This window comes from Procambarus clarkii, chromosome 28, assembly GCF_040958095.1.
Source record: "Procambarus clarkii isolate CNS0578487 chromosome 28, FALCON_Pclarkii_2.0, whole genome shotgun sequence".
Taxonomy (NCBI): Eukaryota; Metazoa; Arthropoda; class Malacostraca; order Decapoda; family Cambaridae; genus Procambarus; species Procambarus clarkii.
The window spans coordinates 11,129,414-11,156,099 of record NC_091177.1 but is presented as its reverse complement, the minus strand read 5'-3'; the positions used below and the strand labels follow the sequence as shown (position 1 = coordinate 11,156,099).

General features: G+C 38.5%; 1 protein-coding gene across 7 annotated transcripts in view; it reads right to left on the bottom strand.

Moving 5' to 3' along the window:
• The window catches only part of KaiR1D (Kainate-type ionotropic glutamate receptor subunit 1D), a 239,700-nt gene extending 214,840 nt beyond the window's left edge, over positions 1-24,860 (bottom strand). For 3 of the 7 annotated variants that reach the window (XM_045737330.2, XM_045737334.2, XM_045737332.2), the window contains exon 1: positions 24,441-24,860. The gene's annotated coding sequence lies outside the window, so the exon portion shown is untranslated. The remainder of the gene's footprint in view (positions 1-24,440) is intronic. The other 4 variants (XM_045737329.2, XM_045737328.2, XM_045737327.2 and 1 more) reach the window with 2 other exon arrangements.
• Between the last annotated feature and the right edge of the window lie 1,826 nt (positions 24,861-26,686).

Sequence of the window (26,686 nt, the reverse complement as noted above, 5' to 3'; positions counted from 1 at the left end):
GGCTCTACCACCCATGTCAAAGGATCTGCTACCCATGTCAAAGGCTCTGCTACCCATGCCAAAAGCTCTACTACCCATGCCAAAGGCTCTGCTACCCATGCCAAAGGCTCTGCTACCCATGCCAAAGGCTCTGCTACCCATGCCAAAGGCTCTGCTACCCATGCCAAAGACTCTGCTACCCATGCCAAAGGCTCTGCTACCCATGCCAGGTGGTAGTGGGGCTGACATTGCCCCCCGTTAACTATGCATGAAACTCGCCCGTGAAATTTCATTGCGAGCTTTAAAATATTAATGAAAAAGAGCGAGTTGGCTGGAATGACAATTTATTCTTACTTTCATAGTTGTATATGACAGACAAATTTTATTATTTGTTTAAGAGAGGACAATTCAACTGCAGATTGGCTCAGGCTGGTCACTTGACCCACGGCTAAATATCTGAACTAATGTATTTGTAAATTAGAATCATTCTTTTTACTTATATATTTCTTAATTTATGCTCATAAAGAAGATGAAATTAAAATGTTAATTATGCAGCTGTTGCTATTATAACTTTTTCAAGCCAATATTGAGTAAAACTGAGACCGATAACCAAAGATAGTTATTGTTCAGACGTGGACAAAATATATAGTGATAGATTAAATGATTGGCAAAGAAGTGACAAGTGTCTATCGAAATCTTCATATATAAACCAGATGTCTGGTTTATCTTAATGTAAAATAGTAAAGAACTCGTGTTCATTCCACCGTTCGTGGGAGGATGGCAGAGAGCACATTATGCTGAGATATATCACATGTTCTTCCATGAACACATAATGATCAATATTGACTGACAAGTCTCGAGAGAACTACACAACAGGAGGCCACTGAAGTTGACATGGAACCGAAATTTACTAGGACAAAAGTGCTGCTAAAGCCTTGGTTACGCCTTCCTATCGACACTGATGCAAAGAAACATCATTACTACAGGTGCTTTAAGTGTTACAAATACGTTTCATTTATTACGGATTCGTCGATTCCGTAATATAAACGTGCTAAAAGTTAGTCAGTCTCATCAGATATTCGTGACAGTTCACGAACCCATACAACTTTTTTGTTTACGTACACAAGTAAGGGGGTCAAGAGACACCGTTATCCCACCTCTCGACGTTGGCTCTTGATGCATACTGATGATTCGATCCTGCTTCCCTCCAGTGGAACCTCAAGGGACAGGGAGCCACAGTGAAGGGAGAAACTAAGCTAATGATACCTGCTCCTCTCTCTGGCCCTCTGAAGTAGTGCAGCCCGTCCTCCTAATGTTTCCCAACGTCAAGAAACTGTCGTACTAGAGTGACCTTATCCTAATCTACCAGAGGACACATAACAGAAAACGGGACAGTATGTCATTTTCTCGAGCCGCTATCATTTTCTAGTACGACAATTTTTGGCATTAGGTAGAGTATGCCTCAAAATGCGAGGTTCTGTTAGGACAGGTTGCTACTGAGAGCCTAATTTAGTTAATCACTGGATTGCATATCAGGAACAAACAACTGCAAATTACGTGCAATTGTCTACATTTAGACAGTGAGACATCCAGCAGTATACAATACACAAAAATGTTATCAGACATGAGAGATATACACCGAAAAGTGTACCTTTGTTTTTTATTGTATAATGTATATACACTAAAGTACTATTTTAGACCTAAGTGAAAAGTATAACGTATACTTGATGTCTGTTGTAGTGTTGGTATACTATACCAACACCTCAACAGACATACAGACACACTGAGCCATCTCTTAATAAACCGAACGAGGAATGGAGCTGGCTCCGTCACGCCAAGTTTCCTCACAGCATAAATAATCACACGTTAAGTACCACTAAACTCTATTTTTATCTCGGCTCTATTACCATCTAAATCGCCACTTGCTTATTTCAGAATGAGAAAACTGCTGTTAATGACCGGAGTCTGGTGAAAAATTATTGGTAATAAAATTCGAGGAAAGCCTTGTGTTATGTGAAGAGATCAGGCATCACTCGGATGTGTGACAGAAGGGACGCTTGGAACACAGAGAGGGATGTCGTGGAGGTCTAGGATCTGTGGTACACAAAGAGGGCTGTACTGGAGGTCTAGGATCTGTGGTACACAGAGAGATGTCGTGGAGGTTTAGGATCTGTGGTACACAGAGAGAGATGTCATCGAAGTCTAGGATCTGTGGTACACAAAGAGATGCCGTGGAGGTCTAGGATCTATGATACACAGAGAGAAATGTCGTGGAGGTCTAGGATCTGTGGTACACAGAGAGAAATGTCGTGGAGGTCTATGATCTGTGGAACACAGAGAGAAAGAGATGTTAAGGTGTATGATCAGTGGTACACAAAGAGAAGTGTCGTGGAGGTCTAGGATATGTGGAACACAGAGAGAGATGTCGTAGAGGTATATGATCTGTGGAATACAGAGAGAGAGAGAGATGTCGCTTCACTTGTTTTATTAAGAATGGGTTAAGCTCCAAGTCAGAAGATACAAGGTTGTTGTTTTATCAAGTTAAGTAGATAAGTTTGCAGATCCGCACATTAGATTTGAATGTCGTAAGCACATTTAAATGATTACTAAATTAACTCTAGATGGGCAGACATTACCAACAATGACAACCACCCCATATTTTCTCGTATAATATATATATTGTCAACAGAACTTTGTCCACAGAAAAAATCTTTGTTCAATCAATATAGAGGTCTCTACGCAACGGGCATTATGAAAAATAAAATGCTGCACAACTGTTTCTGTCCCGGGTCTCTTGAGAGTTAATCAAGGACGCTCACTACTGAATCACGGGATCATCTATGTGTACTTACCTAGTTGTGCTTGCGCGGGTTGAGCTCTGGCTCTTTGGTTCCGTCTCTCAACTGTCAATCAACTAATGTACAGGTTCTTGAGTCTATTAGGCACTATCATATCTACACTTGAAACTGTATGTGTGTATGTGTGTGTGTGTGTGTGTGTGTGTGTGTGTGTGTGTGTGTGTGTGTGTGTGTGTGTGTGTGTGTGTGTGTGTGTGTGTGTGTGTCAGCTAGTAAACAAATTCTTGTGGAATTATGTTCTTCCTTTCTATAGTTCAAAGAGTAAACTCCAATATCATTTATTTTTACCACACAAACACTGCTTAAAGCTGACCAAACGTATAGCACAGGAGCTCATCATCAACCCGTATAGCACCGGAGCTCATCATCAACCCGTATAGCACCGGAGCTCATCATCAACCCGTATAGCACAGGAGCTCATCATCAACCCGTATAGCACCGGAGCTCATCATCAATCCGTATAGCACCGGAGCTCATCATCAACCTGTAACGCACAGGCGCTCATCATCAACCCGTATAGCACCGGAGCTCATCATCAACCCGTATAGCACAGGAGCTCATCATCAACCCGTATAGCACAGGAGCTCATCATCAACCCGTATAGCACAGGAGCTCATCATCAACCCGTATAGCACCGGAGCTCATCATCAACCCGTATAGCACCGGAGCTCATCATCAACCTGTAACGCACAGGCGCTCATCATCAACCCGTATAGCACTGGAGCTCATCATCAACCCGTATAGCACCGGAGCTCATCATCAACCCGTATAGCACCGGAGCTCATCATCAACCCGTATAGCACCGGAGCTCATCATCAACCCGTATAGCACCGGAGCTCATCATCAACCTGTAACGCACAGGCGCTCATCATCAACCCGTATAGCACATGAGCTCATCATCAATCCGTACACACCTGGTCTTCCCCTTTAACTTTCAAGGGCTTCACACCTGCCTGTGTATTAAAAATGTTATTTGTTTTTTTTAATATTTGGTTCTTAGCTTAAAAAGAACTAATATTTAAAAGTTCTTCCATAATGGTGCAACGTATTAGCAATATTTTTAATTACACATGTGTAATCTTTTCCTGATCCAGGCTTTATGTTTTTTGAATGAATCAAAGTTAGTAGAGGATGGAACCAGTTTAAACCATTTGTCAAACTGGTTCCGTTTAACATATAGTTGAACAAGAAATTACGAAGTTTGTTATTTAACTTAACAACAAACTTAACAACGAAGTTTGAAGTTTGTTGTCTACATGATGCTACAGGAAAGTCTGCTTTATTGCACATGAACGACATTTTCAAGCAAACTCTTCTCTGTTACTTAAAATAATATATCATTTGCTGGCACAGGCTTGTTCTGTTATGGAAAACGTGATACAATTAGCTGTTCAGTCTGCTCTCAGGGTATCTGGGATTTTAAACGTCCTAGCTAAAGCCGCAGAGAAGAGACTTTTGTTTGGCCTGACGGCATTAGCTGGTGACATTGTGGTGATTCCGGGGGTTTGAGTCTCTGACCACCGGTCTAGGACCTGGGATTATGCCTCGTTGATTCATCAGACTGTTGCTGTTTGCCGTTCTTAAACCCAAGTATGCAGTATGTACTATCGTCTGGTTTATCAAGTATCCATTTCTTTAGCACAATTAGGGCTCTATTCATAATTTCCCATAAATCTACAGGAACGGTTATGAACACAATTGGGTCACATCTTTTAAAATAGTTATTTATTAATGTGACTGGTTTTCCCCTCTGCCTTTTAATGGGACAATTAGGCACATTTTACTTGCATCATGATATGTAATTAGGAAGTTTGCTCAGAGTGTGTATTTGGAACTCGGCATTGTAGTAGATTTCCATAAATATTTTCCCTGCGAGTCATGATTTAAAATGTGTGAGATTTTAAGCATTAAAATTTGTTCAGGCGTTTTACTGAATGGTTTCAGCCAGGCAATGAAATCTGCACGATCAGAGTGTAATAAATTTCGCTTGCCTTAAGTGGAGTAGTTTACATGCAACAGATTTTTCACCCTAGATGGTGAAAATCTGTTGCAAACGGTAGCGCGACGGACTCGCTTCGTGCATGTCGGAGTTCAATCCCCGACCGTCCAAGTGGTTGAGCACCATTCCCTTTGCCCAATCCCAAATTCTTATCCTAATCCCTTCCCAATGCTATATAGTCTAATGGCTTGGCACTTTCCCTTGATAGTTCCCTTTCCTAGATGGTTTTAGTGTTAAGTGAATTAAACCCAATTATAACACACTAATTTGAAAAGTTATTGTTATTAAATCAATCATTTTTCAGCAGATATGATGATTTACTGTTTACTTATGAAATAATATCTTCCTACATTGTTAATCTGAGGTCTTTCACATTTCCTATCTGTTCTTTGGTATGAACCAATGAACTTAGCTTTCTCTGTATGATGTACACTTAGTTCAGCTATTACTGTAACGTTTTGTATAAATTGTTACAGAAGTAGTTTCTAATTCTGAATTTGACAGCAGTGATGAATTTAAAATCACTGAACAATGTAGCTTTTAATTCTAAATCTTGAGTATACAGTTTATAATTACATATACGACTGGTATGTTATTATCATGACTTTTTTTAGGTAAATAATTTACTGTAAATTTGTGTAACATAACACAATTATATCTGTAAGAACATTTATGAATAAAGTATTTAAATTTAAATTTTAGCTGTTTAGTATACGATTCAAGTTTTCATTTCTTAGATTACTCCATACTGCAGAATATAAAGAATTTCTTAATTGATAATGTAATTTTACGTGTCCTCTTGGGACACATTTAGCGTCAGTTTGGAAGTTTGTTGCATCCTGTCTGCAGGATGACTCCAGTCATAATTTGTTTAGTGTCGTCAGAAAAGGAATGATACAAGCCGGTTGTATTTTTGCCTGATATGAGAAAACTTTAGAGCAACTAAAGAATTCCAGGAAACTGAACTTTTCACACCAGAGGATTTTTGTTGTCAATTATATTTTTGCTTTGGTTAGGGTATAGCTTAGAATGGGGTTAACAGGGCTGTTGTGATGCTCACTAATTATTTTGTTCTTATTTAAGATCCATCTCAGTATATATACTCGTTTCGTTTTTTGTTAATCTTGTGAAATTATCCTATAGTCACATGTGTTGAAGGTTTTGTTTCTCTGTATATATATTACGTCGGAATAATAATAATAATAATAATAATAATAATAATAATAATAATAATAATTATAATAATATTTTTTTTTACTTAAAAACACGGTGCAGTGGTTGAATACGTATTACATAATAAGTATACCTCATTAAGTCACTAGTACGCTAAGCGTTTCGAGAATTATGCTTGTCGTTTGGCCAAGATGAAGCCAGAGGAAACTCTGGTGGAATACCGTAGCGATTCTCATATGCAAATCAAAGAGGCAGGAAGGTCATTTTCCAGCCCATGTGCAACGTTTACACAACATCGTGTAGACGTTGTGACCAAGTGTTTTTGTAAGCTGTAAGTTTTAGTAAGAAGTTTATAAGGTGTGATACAATATCAGTGACCGATTTGTGCTTCTTCCTCCAGGAGAACTTTTTCGTATCTTTTATCATGTTTTCAAGAGTTACAAAATTTGTATTTAACTACTGAATATATATGGCCAGTGATAGGGGGTTTTCAACTTTTGATTGGTGAATTCTGAATTCCAGAAAAATGAGTCTGTGTAGTGCTTGCAGAGCAATGACGTTTGTGAGAGTGGAAGAGACAGTCTAGGATATAAAGACTTCATTTGGAATGTAAGTTTTTAGTGCTGAAAGACTAAAAATAGAGTCGTACTGTGTTCAAAGTATTCTCCCATTTGTCATTATTGTTCCTTCTGTAAACACGGATCCAATACGTATTCCTTTATATTTTTTTGTTTTCCATAAACAAAAATAAGTACGTTGGTTTCTTTTTCGTTATTGGTTTTTTGTTGTATTTTATGGGAATCTGAATAATGCTCGACATTTTGGATCAATATTTATATATCTCTCATCAGCTTTATTTGAGAGATTAGATCTATTATCATATTTGTAGCAAAAGTCAAAAGAGGATACACTGACTTTATTACTTTATTTGAGTGTTTCCTGGAAGCACCTAATATTGTGGAACAGACAATATTAGCTTCTTCCAAAGTTAAAAAATATATTTTTTCTATTTCAAATTCGTAGCTGCAATAATGTGTCCCCGGACACCAACAAACTTAGTACATTTCGCACGCTAATTTTGTTGCCTAATTTCTGCACTATTTGAGCCAGACGAGCATTGTACAGCTAAAACACTGTTTTATTTGATGATTTCAATTTGAAACTCATGTCATTTAAACATAATTTTGTAAATATATGTTAGTAATTACTTAGTTTTTTCCTCGCCATTTCATTTGCTCTTTTACACACGTCGGTTAATAACTCACGGACCCGAGAATTCAGTCCAATGAGCACTTTGTATGACATCCTTAAATAATCTACGTCATTCTTTTCCAAAATAAATCCCTAATGTGGTCTCCAAAAATGACCACAATTAAATTTTCTCTGTAATTTAATTATGCTGTTACCTTGAGAGAGTGTCCCGTAAGTATCAAACAGGAGAATCAAATAATCAACTCCATTAAGAAAGGCTGTCAAAGAGTTCCTTATATATGACCGACTTATTTGGACATCACCTTTGGGGTCATTTTCAATAAATATGTATGAACTGATTTTAAAACCTAATTTACTGTCTCTTCGGTGATCCAAATGACTTTAACCTGGAAATTGCGCCCGTTCTGGTGTTGCCGCGACTGCCAGGTTAATAATATTTTATGACTTTTTTTTTTTTACTTTTCTTGGTAACTTTGCATGTGTATGACCCTCCCCATAAGTGTGTTCATCCTTGGCCCTAAGTTTCTCCCTCGAAGTGTTTCCAGTCAGGTCTATCATGTTCATGAGCACCGGGACTACGTTCGTCTCTAATGGTCTTCCTTGGGCCCACTGATCTACAGATGCTGTTACCCAACTTCTGGTCATGAGAAGCACTTCTGGCCAAGTCCATAATGTTTACTGTTTGGGACAACTTTCTAAATCGACGCAATTTTTTTTTTAACTGAATATATTTGCGAGGTTAATTTGAGCTTTCTCACTATGCGCGGGCACTAGAATAGAGGTTGTTTTAAGGCAATATTCATCTGCATATTTATGAATTTTACACGAAAAGATGTATATGCAAATTATGCTTGAAGAGTATACTGCATAATATTCTGCATTTTTTACCCAGCAGCAAGTTCCGTAAGCACAAGGGCCCACAACTGCATAAAATAAGCTTCTTGTTTGAAAAGGCTTAAATACCTCCATAAAAAACACATGATGCTAGAGACTAATAAACTGGAACCTTTCAGTTCGTATATATATATATATATATATATATATATATATATATATATATATATATATATATATATATATATATATATAATATATATATATATAATATATATATATGTAATATATATATATATAATATATATATATAATATGTATATATATATAATATATATATATATATATATATATAACATATATATATATATAATATATATATATATATATATATATATATATATATATATATATATATATATATATATATATATATATATATATATATATATATATATATATATATATATATATTATTAAATATGACCGAAAAAGTAAGATTAATAATTCTAACACGGATTTTCTCAATCTTTCGTACATTACGCTTCACTGTTGGAGGTAAATCAAAAATCACTTCTCCAAAATTCATTTTTATTTCTAGTCTGACGCGACACGGGCGCGTTTCGTAAAACTTATTACATTTTCAAAGACTTCACAAATACACAACTGATTAGAACTTACGTATCTCTGATTTTATATCTACATTTGAGTGAGGTGGGAGGGGTGATGTGGCATTAACACAAGACAGAACAAGAGGGGATATTAATAGGGTATTAAAAGTATCAACACAAGACAGAACAGAAACAATGGGTATTGAATAGAAGTGTTTGTAGAAAGCCTATTGGTCCATATTTCTTGATGCTTCTATATTGGAGCGGAGTCTTGAGGTGGGTAGAATATAGTTGTGCAATAATTGGCTGTTGATTGCTGGTGTTGACTTCTTGATGTGTAGTGCCTCGCAAACGTCAAGCCGCTTGCTATCGCTGTATCTATCGATGATTTCTGTGTTGTTTACTAGAATTTCTCTGGCGATGGTTTGGTTATGGGAAGAGATTATATGTTCCTTAATGGAGCCCTGTTGCTTATGCATCGTTAAACGCCTAGAAAGAGATGTTGTTGTCTTGCCTATATACTGGGTTTTTTGGAGCTTACAGTCCCCAAGTGGGCATTTGAAGGCATAGACGACGTTAGTCTCTTTTAAAGCGTTCTGTTTTGTGTCTGGAGAGTTTCTCATGAGTAGGCTGGCCGTTTTTCTGGTTTTATAGTAAATCGTCAGTTGTATCCTCTGATTTTTGTGTGTAGGGATAACGTTTCTATTAACAATATCTTTCAGGACCCTTTCCTCCGTTTTATGAGCTGTGGAAAAGAAGTTCCTGTAAAATAGTCTAATAGGGGGTATAGGTGTTGTGTTAGTTGTCTCTTCAGAGGTTGCATGGCTTTTCACTTTCCTTCTTATGATGTCTTCGATGAAACCATTGGAGAAGCCGTTATTGACTAGGACCTGCCTTACCCTACAGAGTTCTTCGTCGACTTGCTTCCATTCTGAGCTGTGGCTGAGAGCACGGTCGACGTATGCGTTAACAACACTCCTCTTGTACCTGTCAGGGCAGTCGCTGTTGGCATTTAGGCACATTCCTATGTTTGTTTCCTTAGTGTAGACTGCAGTGTGGAAACCTCCGCCCTTTTCCATGACTGTTACATCTAGAAAAGGCAGCTTCCCATCCTTTTCCGTCTCGTAAGTGAAACGCAGCACGGAACTCTGCTCAAATGCCTCCTTCAGCTCCTGCAGATGACTGACATCAGGTACCTGTGTAAAAATGTCGTCAACATACCTGCAGTATATGGCCGGTTTCAAGTTCAAGTTCAAGTTGAACTTGAAACCGGCCATATACTGCAGGTATGTTGACGACATTTTTACACAGGTACCTGATGTCAGACATCTGCAGGAGCTGAAGGAGGCATTTGAGCAGAGTTCCGTGCTGCGTTTCACTTACGAGACGGAAAAGGATGGGAAGCTGCCTTTTCTAGATGTAACAGTCATGGAAAAGGGCGGAGGTTTCCACACTGCAGTCTACACTAAGGAAACAAACATAGGAATGTGCCTAAATGCCAACAGCGACTGCCCTGACAGGTACAAGAGGAGTGTTGTTAACGCATACGTCGACCGTGCTCTCAGCCACAGCTCAGAATGGAAGCAAGTCGACGAAGAACTCTGTAGGGTAAGGCAGGTCCTAGTCAATAACGGCTTCTCCAATGGTTTCATCGAAGACATCATAAGAAGGAAAGTGAAAAGCCATGCAACCTCTGAAGAGACAACTAACACAACACCTATACCCCCAATTAGACTATTTTACAGGAACTTCTTTTCCACAGCTCATAAAACGGAGGAAAGGGTCCTGAAAGATATTGTTAATAGAAACGTTATCCCTACAGACAAAAATCAGAGGATACAACTGACGATTTACTATAAAACCAGAAAAACGGCCAGCCTACTCATGAGAAACTCTCCAGACACAAAACAGAACGCTTTAAAAGAGACTAACGTCGTCTATGCCTTCAAATGCCCACTTGGGGACTGTAAGCTCCAAAAAACCCAGTATATAGGCAAGACAACAACATCTCTTTCTAGGCGTTTAACGATGCATAAGCAACAGGCTCCATTAAGGAACATATAATCTCTTCCCATAACCAAACCATCGCCAGAGAAATCCTAGTAAACAACACAGAAATCATCGATAGATACAGCGATAGCAGGCGGCTTGACGTTTGCGAGGCACTACACATCAAGAAGTCAACACCAGCAATCAACAGCCAATTATTGCACAACTATATTCTACCCACCTCAAGACTCCGCTCCAATATAGAAGCATCAAGAAATATGGACCAATAGGCTTTCTACAAACACTTCTATTCAATACCCATTGTTTCTGTTCTGTCTTGTGTTGATACTTTTAATACCCTATTAATATCCCCTCTTGTTCTGTCTTGTGTTAATGCCACATCACCCCTCCCACCTCACTCAAATGTAGATATAAAATCAGAGATACGTAAGTTCTAATCAGTTGTGTATTTGTGAAGTCTTTGAAAATGTAATAAGTTTTACGAAACGCGCCCGTGTCGCGTCAGACTAGAAATAAAAATGAATTTTGGAGAAGTGATTTTTGATTTACCTCCAACAGTGAAGCGTAATGTACGAAAGATTGAGAAAATCCGTGTTAGAATTATTAATCTTACTTTTTCGGTCATATTTAATAATATATGTCTACAGGAAAGACTGCTACCAAAATATACTAATATATATATATATATATATATATATATATATATATATATATATATATATATATATATATATATATATATATATATAACATATATATATAATATATATATATATACATATATATATATATATATATATATACATATATATATATATATATATATATATATATATATATATATGTATATATATATGTATATATATATATATATATATATATATATAATATGTATATATATATATATATATAATATATATATAACATATATATATATATATATATATATATATATATATATATATATAATATATATATATATATATATATATATATATATATATATATATATACATATATATATATATATATATATATATATATATATATATATATATATATATATATATATATATATATATATAACATATATATATATATAATATATATATATATATATATATATATATATATACATATATATATATATATATATATATACATATATATATATATATATATATATATATATATATATATATATATATATATATATATATATATTTATATTTGCTTCACTGCCTTCATGGGAACTTAAAAGAACTTTATGTAAACGCCATAGTCCCCTTCCCCCCCCCCCCCCGCCCCATCCATCATCTTCCCTTCTGCAATGTTCTTTTATTCTAATGTTCTCCAACATTAGAATAACAATATATCGTGCTCTAAAGTGCTTCATCAACTTACGTACGATGCATATAAAATTCAGGATTGCGAATATCGAGACGAATATACTAATGTTACATTCTGTAAATACGTCCCGACGACCAGACACACAAACTCCCGTCAAACCTGAACGTTTCCCCAATGCCTCACGAGGGTAATAAATATATAATGATGCAGCAATTAGGAAGGCCATTTCAACCAAAAAACATAAGCTAAAGAAAATATGAGCAATATATTCGCTGCTGGATTCAAAATCGTGTGTGAGAAGGCCGAGTATTCTCCATCGGGCAGATCAACTCCCTGAAGATGACATCCAAAATCTTGTTGCCAGAGAGGACCGACTCCACCCGCCATTTTTACCGGTAGAAAAGTTGGGATGCACCCACCATTACTGCCACCAGAGAGGGTCGGATCCACCCACCATTACTGCCACCAGAGAGGGTCGGATCCACCCACCATTACTGCCCCAGAGAGGGTCGGATCCACCCACCATTACTGCCGCAGAGAGGGTCGGATCCATCCACCATTACTGCTGCCAGAGAAGGTCGGATTCACCCACCATTACTGCCGCCAGAGAGGGTCGGATCCACCCACCATTACTGCCCCAGAGAGGGTCGGATCCATGCACCATTACTACCCCAGAGAGGGTCGGATCCATCCACCATTACTGCCCCAGAGAGGGTCGGATCCACCCACCATTACTTCCCCAGAGAAGGTCGGATCCATCCACCATTACTGCCCCAGAGAGGGTCGGATCCACCCACCATTACTTCCCCAGTAAAGGTCGGATCCACCCACCATTACTGCCCCAGAGAGGGTCGAAACCAACCTTTTCTCTGGTGCCTTGAGCAAAAACTTATTTCTAGTCTATGTGGACAATAAGCACTACGGTCACGTGGGTGCAAATATCAGGTATTAAATAGGACCAAGGTTTATTACCAACTACCCGCCAATACTGCACGGGACTAGCAGCTAACTGCTAGCCCTCATCCGAGGTACTTAGCGAACTACGTCGATTTTGTTCCTGAGTACCACAAACTCTCCCATAACCGAGAGATCCGGATTCAAACTCCGTTACAGGACAGAAGCGGTTCTGCAACATTACCTTTCATATGCTGTCTCTGTTCACCTAGCAGGAATTAAGTACCTGGGAGTTAGGCAGCTGTTGTGGGTTGTATCCAGAGGAAGGTCAGCAGTGGACCCATGACGCTAGATGAACTTCGATCCTCCACAATGAAAACATAAGATGAACCGTTCATTCACTTGGGCTCTAAGAGGTACGAACCGTGGACGTGTGAAGACATGTGAGGCCAAAGCAATCTTATCTTTAATAAGAAGAACCTTTATTATAATGCATTTTATTATCTAATTAGCTCTTCAAACGCCATGACAACTGGAATATCTGTCATTAAGTACGGGACAGAAGTTAAAATTATAATAAAAAAAAATTGTTTCAGGGGAGATTTACAGTCGGAAATATGTTTGTTTCGACCAATGTTGTGAGGTGTCACAGTGTCGCCCCGACCTGACATGTTGACGGTGAGGTGTCACAGTGTCGCCCCGACCTGACATTTTGACGGTGAGGTGTCACAGTGTCGCCCCGACCTGACATGTTGACGGTGAGGTGTCAGTGTCACAGTGTCGCCCCGACCTGACATGTTGACGGTGAGGTGTCACAGTGTCGCCCCGGCCTGACATGTTGACGGTGAGGTGTCAGTGTCACAGTGTCGCCCTGACCTGACATGTTGACGGTGAGGTGTCAGTGTCACAGTGTCGCCCCGACCTGACATGTTGACGGTGAGGTGTCACCTAGTCAGGACGAAGTAACCTTCCAGAATACAAGCAATTGGTTAGAGGCTAATAGTGACTGAGGGCCAACGAAATTACCATATGATCTGCGTAACTGGAGGACTTTTAAAAGGGAAAACGGAAAGAATAAAGTTTTACTCAACAAATTTGTATTATTAGCGAAATTTACCAAAACAAATTGGCTAAATTTATGCATCAGTGGTAGAGTTTTATTTACTCTGTACTCAGCTGCTCTCCGATTGGTGTTCACTCAGCCAACAGTTCTCCTAGCAATGTTCAATCGATCGATCAATAGCTCTTCAAGCGGTGTTCACTTACCCAAGAACTCCCAGAACAGTGTTCAACCAATCAACAGGTCTACACGTAGTGTTCTCAACCCTCCACCCCCCCCCTTCACACCTTACTCGTGCAAGCATAATAAATCTTTCACTTGAACATTCCCCTACAACCTACTTTAAATCACTAACATCTTTAGCATGTTCCGTAGTTAAGAACCATTACCCAGAGATCTATATATATACCACACACGCTTGCATTTACATGAAATGGTCATGATTTTCACTGTAAGTGGGAAGTCTGGCAGAGATGCAGACAGGTCCCTGGGGCCTCATTCATCTTCCCGGCCTGCTGCCTGGGAAACTGGTTTTTATTAATGTTGACATAATGTCGTGCTGAAGAGGTGTAATACCCGTATCGAGCGGGGATGAAAGAGTAGCAAAGAAAAGTATCCCCTATTCACTTTAAGTTTGGTATGGTTTAAGTACCCATAGCTCTGCCCCGGCTCCCGGTGGCAAGAAAGTCTTGGCTAGGCCAGGGCAGAGAGTCTTGGCTACCCCGGGTCAAAGACCTTTGCTATGCGGAATAAATTAGCAAAAAGTGTTTTCAATTAGTTGGTTTCCAGGCTGTTGGAAACAACTAGAGATCAAAGGCCAGTTAACTTCTTGCTCCAGGTTCTTAGCGCAGCGATCCTCCCTCCGAGGAGCTCGATGATAATTTAGTTCTTGTATTAATAAAATTTTATTATTTATTACCCAGATCTATTTCAATAAAGCACTAAACAAAATATAAAAGAAGTGGAACATATTTAATTACTCTTTATCTCAGGAGAACATGCAAGGTTACCTCAATTATTATCTTAGAGGTAATGAGTCTTTAATAAGTTATCCTTTTATAATAAAGGCGAACATGAATTTCGAAAGCACCTATGGATATTTAAAACTTAACTTTCCTTCGTGTGATTCATGATTTTAAGTTTATTGAAGGAACTAGACGGATGGATAATGTTATATCAACTTCTTCCCATCCATTATCCCCCAAAGATCAAAGTCTGACACTGTGATAGCAACATAATTAAAAACTGCACGTCAATAATGCTTGATAATGCATCTAGGAGGGATAAGACCCCACCATCTAGCGGTGAAAGCCCTGCATAATAGGGATTTTTTATTTGCTGTCCCAAATAGTCCTGAAAACTCGCCTATTTACAGCCCTTCAACTCAATGCACAATGAGAGCCGCAACTGTACAGCCCAATGGCTGAAGCATCTACACCCGAGCCTCCATTTTGGTGGATCTCTATTTTCAATACATCAGAACTGAAGGAACCGGTACTGCTACATTCAGGGAGACCCCAAAAACCAGGAAATGCTGAGATCTAGCGCTAGGCTACACCGTCATTTCAACTGGGCCAGAGACATTTGGCTTATGGGGTTAAAGTGCACGCAAGATTGTTGAATGAGTCGGATGATAAATTCATTATAAGAACAATCAGGTTTCAGTTCAAGCGCCTCAGTGAGGAAATGTTTGCTGCGTCCCAGGGACACGTTATACCTCTGAAGAAGACGCTGGAGTGTTTTATATTTGTATTGACTCGTATATATCAACTCTTCCTCCATATATGATAGATCCTATATCTACTGTGGATGGAATGCACAAAATACGGACTGTTGTACCCAAAATAAAGTTATGCTACGTCAACTAAGCCTTTTGTTGCTCTTGTTTGCGACAACTACTTCAGCCTATATGATAGTAATATCGTTGAATCCTAAGTCGCTTTGCAAACTCAAGGTAAAGGGATAAAATTAAGACGTTGCAAATTATTGAAATAGTTGTCAATTGATGAGAAAATATATGTACATCAAGCCTATTCCCTATCAATAACTTATTAAATAACTTTATGAAAAGTCAGAGAAGGAATAAAAAGATAATGCAATAAGAAATAAAGTATTAAAAAATGCAATGACACTAAAATAAACAGGCAAGTATAGTTTAAAATATTCAATCTAAGCCAGTGCAACTATGGACTCTACCCAGCCCAAGTACAGAGGAGGTGCGGCAAGCAGAGGGTAGTCGGCAGCTTTGGGGTAAGTGCTTAAAGGTAATAGCCGTGTCCAAACAAGTAATAGCTTTGGTAGGGGCTTAGGGTTCTTTACCGAGGTCCATGGGAAGACTATGATATTTTCTGCTTCCAGCAGAACTGCGGGTAGCGGGGTCCTGGAGATGGTGAACTGTTCGAGGACAGGCTTCCTAAAAGGGGCAAATGAGAGTACAGGTGCAATTAGTGACTGAAGGAGTGGTTGCAGGTGGCACCAAGCTGTAAAGGTCAGATTGGGTACAGCCTCATGAGGAAGGTTCTGTTCTCGGACCTTTTTTTGTTCACCATATTCATGCATAATTACAGCAGTGAAATATAACATTTGCTAATTTGCTGATGACATTAAAACAGAGCGGGTAGTAATGATTCCAGACTGATGCAAACACTTTTACAGAAGAATCTAAAAAAAAACTATTAAACACGACTGACTGCTGGCTAATTCAGTTTAATGCTAATATGAGGCTCTAAGCATCGGAAGCAAAACACAAAAAAGTGAAATTGCGAGATAAATCCTCGAAAGGGATCTGAAGGTAATTATCAGTATCTAATTAAAAAAAAGGACAATAATGGTCTTGCAAGACTTCACTTGTAATATGAAGTATAGTGGTTTTTTTTAGCAATATATTATAAGGTCAAGACTGCATATATATTCTCTTGAGAGAATACAGTCCATCTAGTTGGATTGTTCGGTAGAGCGTCGACCTCGTATGTTACAGAGTCAGCACTAGATCCTTATCGATGCAAATGGTCAAATCACTGATCTTTCATCGTTATTTGTGTAAAAAATAGACTAAACAGTTTAACAACGGGAAAGCAATTAAGATCTTAAAATTATCTATTCAAATTTTAACACAATATAGTGAATTAAAATTTAATAAGCTTAGGTTGATTAGAAAAATAGGTGAACACAGATTCGCAAATAGGGCTTCTGATCTGTATAAAATGTTACCAAGTAACATTAGAGAAGCAAACCTTAGATGTAATCAGGAGCTGCCTCCTAAGGGCCAATAAGCCTCCTGCATTTCTCCTATCATAGAGCCGGAAAGAGATATATAACGCATTTTCAGGCTTTAATGTGATGAAAACTGAATAAGTCTATTTCTGGGACGTAATGATATATGAGAAGAATATGTACGTTGCAATCTTTACCAGATACATATAAGTAATAACAAGAATAGCTTCTGGTTATATTCGAGCAGTCAAAGATTCTCACTTGTACCCAACACTCTGCTTTTTATCGTTATTAAGAATTCCATATGCATGGATACATCTATATGCCCAGCAAGACGGTAATCAGATGGGATAACCACACATGTCTTTGACGTATGACAAAGAAAAACGTAAAAAACACAATTGTTTATGTTTTACCCGGCATCTGGCTTCAGAACAATGTCTGTTAAGAGGGGGGGTAGTTGTACAGCTTTAGAGAGCCAAGAGTCTCATCATGTATAGGAACATTATACATATATGTGAATGCTTGCAAACTTTTTGAATAACAAATCCAATTCGACGTAACTTTGACCTGTGTTTGCAGACACTCAAGAGCAGTAGCTACAGGCAAGAAACCTAGATGTGTACATACATTTTGACAACTATTCGCGGATGAGGTTTCTGGTACAGCTCAAATTGAATGTTGAACTTGAAACCATTCAAATACCTTATAAAAGTTGGAAGAACTTCTGAAGCTGGCAAGCCAGCTTGTGGAGCCAGGTCGTTGATCCTGGCTGGTCAGGTCATGGAATTTGACTGGCAAAGTTGTCGAGCCGTGAAAGCCAGGTCGTGGACCTAGGTAGGTCAGGTGGTTCAGCCTGGTAAGCCAGGTCGTGGGGCCTGATAAGCCAGGTCGTGAGCCTGCCAAGCCAGGTCGTGAGCCTGGCACATGGAACATAAAGGAGGACGTGGAGCATCGCACCAAAATTATGATAAAAGAGCATAACTTGTCTTGCCTCTACGTGGCCTGCCGGGTAATGCTCTTGACTCTGAACGTAAAATTGCAGTGCTTGTAATGTTGTGCCGAACGTAATGTTGCACAGAACGTAATGTTGCACAGAACGTAATGTTGCACAGAACGTAATGTTGCACAGAACGTAACGTTGCACAGAACGTAATGTTGCACAGAACGTAATGTTGCACAAAACGTAACGTTGCACAGAACGTAATGTTGCACAAAACGTAATGTTGCACAAAACGTAACGTTGCACAGAACGTAATGTTGCACAAAATGTAATGTTGCACAGAACGTAATGTTGCACAGAACGTAATGTTGTGGTGCGATGCCATCGGTAATAGGACATAAGTGGAAGCTGGAAACGTATGAAGTGAGTCAAAGAAATGTATGTATATACTTGTATACCCTGTATAGGTATAGTCAGCAAGTGGATGGAAGAATTGAATGACGAAGTTGTGGAAGCCACCTCTATCCACAACTCTAAAACCAAATTGGAAAAAACAATAATTCTAACATCAGAATAGTTAGATTATAAACGCTAGACCCAACAAGGTTATAGTTAGCAGGCGAGGCATAAAGAACTATAGACCTCATTTCCCTATAGACCCGTTGTAGGTAGGTGCTGTTGGTAACGTAAGTACCCTTCTCCATCACCACTCTCGCTACCTCTCTTGCTACCACCCTCGCCACCACCACCCTCGCCACCACCCCCCCTCGCAACCCCCCTCCTCACCACCCACTCGCCACCACCATCTGTAGGTCGATTCACAGCGTGATTAATAGTGGTACTCGAGAGGGAAGCCGCTACAATGATTGTATGAAAGTTATATAAGCAAATAAATGTAAATTCATATCTGTTGTATATTCTTGGGAATCGTTAAGTTTTCTTTTGCTAGTATATATACAATATGAAATAAAATCGACTTGTAGTAGTACAAATTGATGACAAAAACGAGAACACGTGATGATAAAAAATTACTTTTGAAACAGTCGTTTAGGTTACACGAAAATCCAGTCAGAGCCTGTAAGAAATTATTCCTAGTTTACATAAGATAATGAAGATAGGAGCAGAAGAGAGACCAGAGGAACTCCGCGTCCATTTGGAAGGCCAACAAACCTGAGAGACGAATGAACCTTAGGATTGACGCCAGTTGAGGGACATATATATATATATATATATACACGATAACAATGGTGTCAAATGTGATAGTAACCTGTTAAGCAATCTTTAATATTATTCCCTCAGAAAATTAGGAGCTTGCATAACTAAGTCCCTCTTTAACGCCAATACTAAAGTATGCAGCACCGGCATGGATTCCACACTCGTCTAGCACATGTCATTAAAGATATCTAGATAACACAACCAATCATGCAAACTGAATTTCAGATCGATATCAAGTAAAAAAAATCGATTGATATCAAGTAAAATATGGATTTAGACCAACATAAAAAACAATTGGCAACAGAATATGAAATATAAGTTGAATTTAAGTGGTCGATAAAGCTTCGACCTCACCCGCGTTGGGTCCACGGTTCGAGTCTCCTAGAGCCCCAGTGAATGCAAGTGGTAATTGTTCCAAAGACGAGTCACACACCTCTCTAAGATCTTCAATAAGGTGGCTGCATTCTGAGATGAGCATCCTAATAGCCTTTCCTCTCTTGCAAAGTGCGCAAACCCGGCTGAAAATTCTCGATTATGCAGATTTGTGAGTGTGGCGAAATGCCTTCAATAACGACAAGGAAGACATTCAAGACGATTAGCTACTCCATTGTCCAATCAGTTCTCACGTGGATATATATGCGCCACCTGGCATCCATGAATTCTACGGGTTAGAGGCCCATTTATGAACCATTTGCCAGTAGGTGATTTGCCACCGACGGTGAAGTGCATCCGGCCATTACATCAGTGATTCTGGAGCTTAACCTGAATTTCTACGAAAATCGATTCACTGGCGGGGAAAAGACCTAAACCGGAGCAGATTGAAAAGTTATTTACGTTATAGAAACTCTAATATCTGTTATCCTTGAATGTATCCAAGTTTAAATGCACTTGCAAGGGAGTTATTGATTCAATATTTATTGACAATCTCAAATGCGAATATTTGTATGCTGAGTGGTTATAAATAGGAGCTGCCTCGTATGGGCCAATAGGCCTTCTGCAGTTCCTATGTGTAACCACATTTATATTCGATTTGTAAATAAATCTATACAAATATTAGTATCGTTTACATTTATTATTTAAACCACATTTTGTTTAGTCTGGAATAGCACTTTCATCACAAGCTTGACAATTTAAATTTCGGTATCTGTAAAAAAAATAATTGAAGCTCAAGTACACACCGAAAATCATGTAAAACACCAACAAACAGCAGTTATGAAGTCAAGTATTAATGCAAGGTGTTTATGAAGTCAAGAATCACTACAGAGCGTATATGAATCCACAGTGTAATAAAGTTAATCAGTAAAAAGCATGAAGGAACTCAAGCATTAACATAATTGTTTTAATGTTAAAAGTAGTTCACAGAGACTGAAGTCAAGTATAAGCGCACACAGCAAAATAAATTATGCATCAGTGTTCAGAATAGACACAGCAAAGAATCAATGTTCAAAACAGAAACAGTCAAGAATCAGTGTTCACGACACAGTCAAGAATCAGTGTTCACAACAGAAGGAGTCAAGAATCAGTGTTCACAACAGAAGGAGTCAAGAATCAGTGTTCACGACACATTCAAGAGTCAGTGTTCACGACACATTCAAGAATCAGTGTTCACAACAGAAGGAATCAAGAATCAGTGTTCATAACACAGTCAAGAATCAGTGTTCACAACAGTCAAGAATCAATGTTTACAACAGACGCAGTCAAGAATCAGTGTTCACAACAGAGTCAAGCATCAGAATACGCAACAAACTGTGTCAAGCCGCAAAGATCCCAACAGATGAAGCAGCCAATCAGATCACATAACTATTGACAGTTACCACCCATTATTAAGACACATTGTAAACAATGAATAGAAATGAGCATCTCTTATATCAAAATGCATTGTGAAGATTACACTTCTATACTCATTCTGATCTCTATCATAGTCAATCTCATATATTCAGGTTATTATGATATAATATTGATGTAAATTTTACTTTATTTTACCATTTCCCACGGAATATAGATATTAAGATATATTTTCTGCACACTATTCACCGAGAATGGCAAATCTTGCATTTTGACTACATATGTGTACGCAAACCTGTGTTACTCAAAATCCCATGATCTATGTAACTCCCAACCTGCATGGGAGTTACATGTGGCATATTATGGCAGAGCAGTGTGTGTGTGTGTGTGGGTGTGTGTGTGTGGGTGTGTGTGTGTGTGTGTGTGTGTGTGTGCAGCTGGTGTGTGTGTGTGTGTGTGTGTGTGTGGGTACAAAGTTTTATTTTGTTATACAAAGTTTATCTATAATCTTGTTCTCATTTCCACTGTAATGATAACATATTTATATAGACACTTTTCTCGTCTCAGTTCTACCGTGCACTATTCTTTCTTTCTCAGAAGGAGCTGGTGTGGCTAGCTGCTGCTGGCTAAGTTCAACAACTTTTAATTAAAAAGCTCGCAAGATATATATATTTTTTGTATTACGATAGCCGAGGTATGACGTCCACCCGACTGGAACCTTAATCAGAGAGGAACAATCCTTAGGGTGAGAAGGTATAGGTGTTTCCGTGCATGTTTTTTCCCATGGGTAGTACAGTCAGTAGTATTTCCTTTCACCTCATAGACATGTTCACCTAGCAGTAAGTAGGAACTCGGGAGTTAGTCAGCTTGTTGTGGGGTGGCATCCTGGCCGGGGTCAGTAATTCGACCCTTGGGGTGGAAATCATTAAAAGCCTAACGTGTTTGAATTCACTCTGGCTACCTGCCCCCACGACACAATAAATTATTCATTTTTGTACTAGGGGAGAAGGATTTCAGCGCTTAGAGATAGTTCGTACTCATCACTGCGATGACCGAAATATTCAGTGATTCAAACATTTTTAATTCCTAGGCTTTTTTAGATTGACAAACCCCCTGCCCATACCTGTGCACTGAAGTTCATGGAAATACTACATATACATTATAAATAAAAAAATATATATTATAAATAATATATATATTATATATATATATATATATATATATATATATATATATATTGCACGCCACAATAAACGTGAAAATAACATTTCATCAACTTGCACTATTGGAGCCTGGAACTCACGACCACCGGAGTGGAGGACAGGAGCTGTACCGACCAATCTACGAATACCCACAATAAGAGATACACACAACTGGTATCCAACTGGAACCTGCATCCTCTCCTGAGGTATCAATAGAGTCTGGTAGTATTAGGTAATCCACATGGCACGTGATTTACCTAATACCACCACATGAGGAAGACGTGAGATTTGTATACATACCTATTACTGGAATGGGAGTTTGAGGAAGAGGAGGAGAGTAGACAGGAATGGGTTCTGTTCGGGGTGGGTTGTGCTTGAGATGGGAAGAGGAGAGGGGTAGGTGGAAGTTGGATTGGCTTTAACAGGAGTATTCGCCTAATTGAATTGAACTTTGATCCTTTATTATGTAGATTGGAAGCTATCTATAAAGACTTTCTCCAACACATCACTATATAAAGAACTTAATTTGTTCATTACTCTGCCACGAATAATCATTCTAATGTCTAGCTTATTTGGGTACCTCGTTTTCATCCGTCTCCAAACTGCTGTATCAACTATTTTAAATATTCTGAGAATTGTATGTTTTAATCAAATCTCTCCTAACTCTTCTTGGCTTCGAGAGACGTCATTATTAATTCATTAGATATTCCTCTAAGAAGGGATAGACAAACGATCATCGATACTTAACTGTTCAACTAAGTTCACCAAGTAGTATTTAGGGACTTGCTTGTAAGTCGATTAACAGAATGTGTTCCAGTAAAGTCTGGTACAGTAAGGCTTAGTATAAGCTGCGAGAGGGAGAGATTTAAGCCTGCTAACACGAGTCAGAGGTTATCTGCTTCTGTACCATTCTGTGTGAAAAGGATTTTCAAGTACCAGCTTAAACTGTACAAATATAGCACAAACCTTTACATATATATATATATATATATATATATATATATATATATATATATATATATATATATATATATATATATATATATATATATATATATATATATATATATATATACATATATATGTATATACATGTATATATATATATATATATACATATATTATTCAGTTTCCTTCGCTACAGCAAGCCATCTTTAATGTTGAATTAGTGTATAATTTCTTTAAAATATGGATCAAAGGATTGACATACAGACTGAATCTCTAAAAAAACATAACACCTGTTAGCTCCACACACACACACACACACACACACACACACACACACACATATGTAGGGGAGCCGGTGGCCGAGCGGACAGCACGCTGATCACGTGATCCTGTGATCTCGGGTTCGATCCCGGGCGCCGGCGAGAAACGATGGACAGAGATTCTTTCACCCTATGCCCCTGTTACCTAGCAGTACATAGGTACCTGGTAGTTAGTCAGCTGTCACGGGCTGCTTCCTGGGGGTGTGTATGTGCGGGGTGTGGGGAAAAAAAAGTAGTAGTAGAAACAGTTGATTGACAGTTGAGAGGCGGGCCGAAAGAGCAGAGCTCAACCCCCGCAAGCACAACTAGGTGAATACTAGGTGAAGGAGCTACTGCAATGAACAAATGAGCTACTGCAATGCTTAACTTTAAATGCAACATAACAAGGTTGCGCCAGAATAGTGACGATATATCAAACACCTATTTTTTTGTTTATCCGGATCAACTACCAACGCTCTCCTGTCCTGCGAGTCTTTGTTACTGAGTAACGCAACGGTCACACATAAGCAATCACTCAGCTCTATAAATAAGGTCTGGTAATGCAAGTGTCGCTATATTTGGTAACTATATATCAACCCTAATTGCCTTATTATATATATATAACAGAGCCTCAAACTCACGACCGCCGTAGTGCAAGTATTAAGGTCGGTATATATATATATATATATATATATATATATATATATATATATATATATATATATATATATATATATATATATATATATATATATACACATACATACATATATAATGTATGTATGTATATAGATATATTATATTCCTATCCTGCTGATTAAATTAATATTTGGTCTGAAAATATTCTTTACTTACCCATAATAGTTCGCTAGTTTCTTCACATCTGGCCAGAACACCACAGATACCTCCAATTCACCTGTTCACTTAATTTGTTCACTTGACAAACTTTTCAAATACATATCTGCGCGAGTTTACCACGCGCTCTGTAACAAAGTTCTCTCACCACACATTCTTACGTTGCTATAGTAGAGAGAGAGCACTTAAAACACCACCGTTACACTGTAGTTCCCGAGCACTTTATGAGTACTGTGTGTTCAGAGCTGGGAGCTGGTGCCTCACACACACACACACGCGCGCACTCTAGGGGGTCGGTCACAGCACCAGGGGCACACACACACACACTCCACAGCACTGACCGGCCGAGCGCTGTGCAGCCGCGTCTGGAACTGTGAGCGGGCCAGCAGGGAGACTCCGCCACAACTGCCACCCTCGGCGTCGCCTCAGTGCTGCTCCAGCCACAGCCGCGCGCACACTGCTCATTACACGCTCTTCACCTACTCTACTCCCCCATAACTCTCCGCCAGTTTTCTTAAATAGTACTAAAACAAAATATGTTCCAGCGATTTGCGAGAATTTTAAAATCGGGATAAACTTATTTTAAGATTTATTAAAAAATATATAATTATCAAAGAGTTATTTTGTATTGAATTCGTTCTCTCATTTAAGAGACCTATTAGGATATACCCTGAAATTTGTTTTCGTAGCATCCACATAAATGATGACTAAATGCTCGTTAATTCAGCTATCCCTGTTTATAAATTAAAACAATTTACAGATGACTCACAACCGGTTATGATCGATCGTTTCTCAAACACTGCTTTGCTCCTTTTCGAGATCGTGTCGTGCTTATTTAACCTCACAACCAAATGCTCGTTACTCCAGTCGCCAACCCCCCCCTATTTACGAATGAAAACCCGTTTACACACGATTCGCAACGTACTTCAAATATAAATAATCGCCAACAGAGCCTAAATACTTAACCTAACCTAACCTATGCCTAACAATATATAGAACTTTAAGATGTGATAGTATTGATATATTAATTAGAATAAAGCTATTTTTTCACAAGACGTTAAAACTGATGAATGTATATTGGAGGATGGCGGCAGCTTTAACGAGGCTAGACAGAATATGGTATGCTATTTATACACTCTATACACTTACTGTATATACAAATAATTGCCAACATAACCAAAACATCTAACTCACCCTATCTTAGGCATAACTGTACACAAAATTATTATATTTATTAACATTTAATTTATATTCTAAATAATATTGTTTATTTACACAGTACTTTAATATATACAAATGTGATTTTGAGGTCGGTCAAGGCCCGAAGAGGAGTTTTCGGGGCTATTCATGCCCGTGCCACCTCTTGGGTTGTTTAACCTTCATCAATCAATCGAGGATAGGTTGAATTATAGACGATGAGTCACTATAACTTCACACGATAATATAAAGGCCAAAAACCGACAGAAAACGTTGTTGTTTCCTCATCTTCTGGTGTGTGGTTTGGTCATTATGGGTTGCATTCTTGAAGACACTAGTAATTTTGCTCAGCTGTTTAGCTCAAGTGGCTCTTTTCGGCAAGAATCGGCAACCAGGTGTTTTTCGTTGTTGAATGCACTCAATCCTCCTGTTTAGGCCAAATACCTACTCTCGCAAATTTTATGAAGTCAGTAAATGAATTATAACAACATACAACCGACTGTCTGAATGAATACGAAATCCAGTGATATCGGAGAGGAAATGAAAACGAAATCGCTTTTTTTCTCATGTATTAGTTAATATTATTATATATTTAGTTTTTTTTGCATTTATTGATAGGAAATCGGTTTTGTAATAAGTTGATTTAGAGAGTGTTTATATACCGGCTGAAAATGGATTTATGAATACTTTTATCATGGGCGGAGCTAAAGATTAAGTGATTTGTTAGCTAGTGAAGTCTTTACTGTACGTCTGCTGCGTCGCGCACAAACAATGTCTCTCTCCAGGCAGACACAACCGTTGGATAATCCTGTCAGGTATGAACACACAGTCACGCTGTCACTGAATGTCGAGAACACGACCATACCAACACTGGTACCCTTCACAACCTCACCATCACTGGTAGCCTTCACGACCACACCAACACTGGTAGCCTTCACAACCTCACCAACACTGGTAGTCTTCACAACCTCACCAACACTGGTAGCCTTCACGACCACACCAACACTGGTAGCCTTCACAACCACATCAACACTGGTAGCCTTCACAAC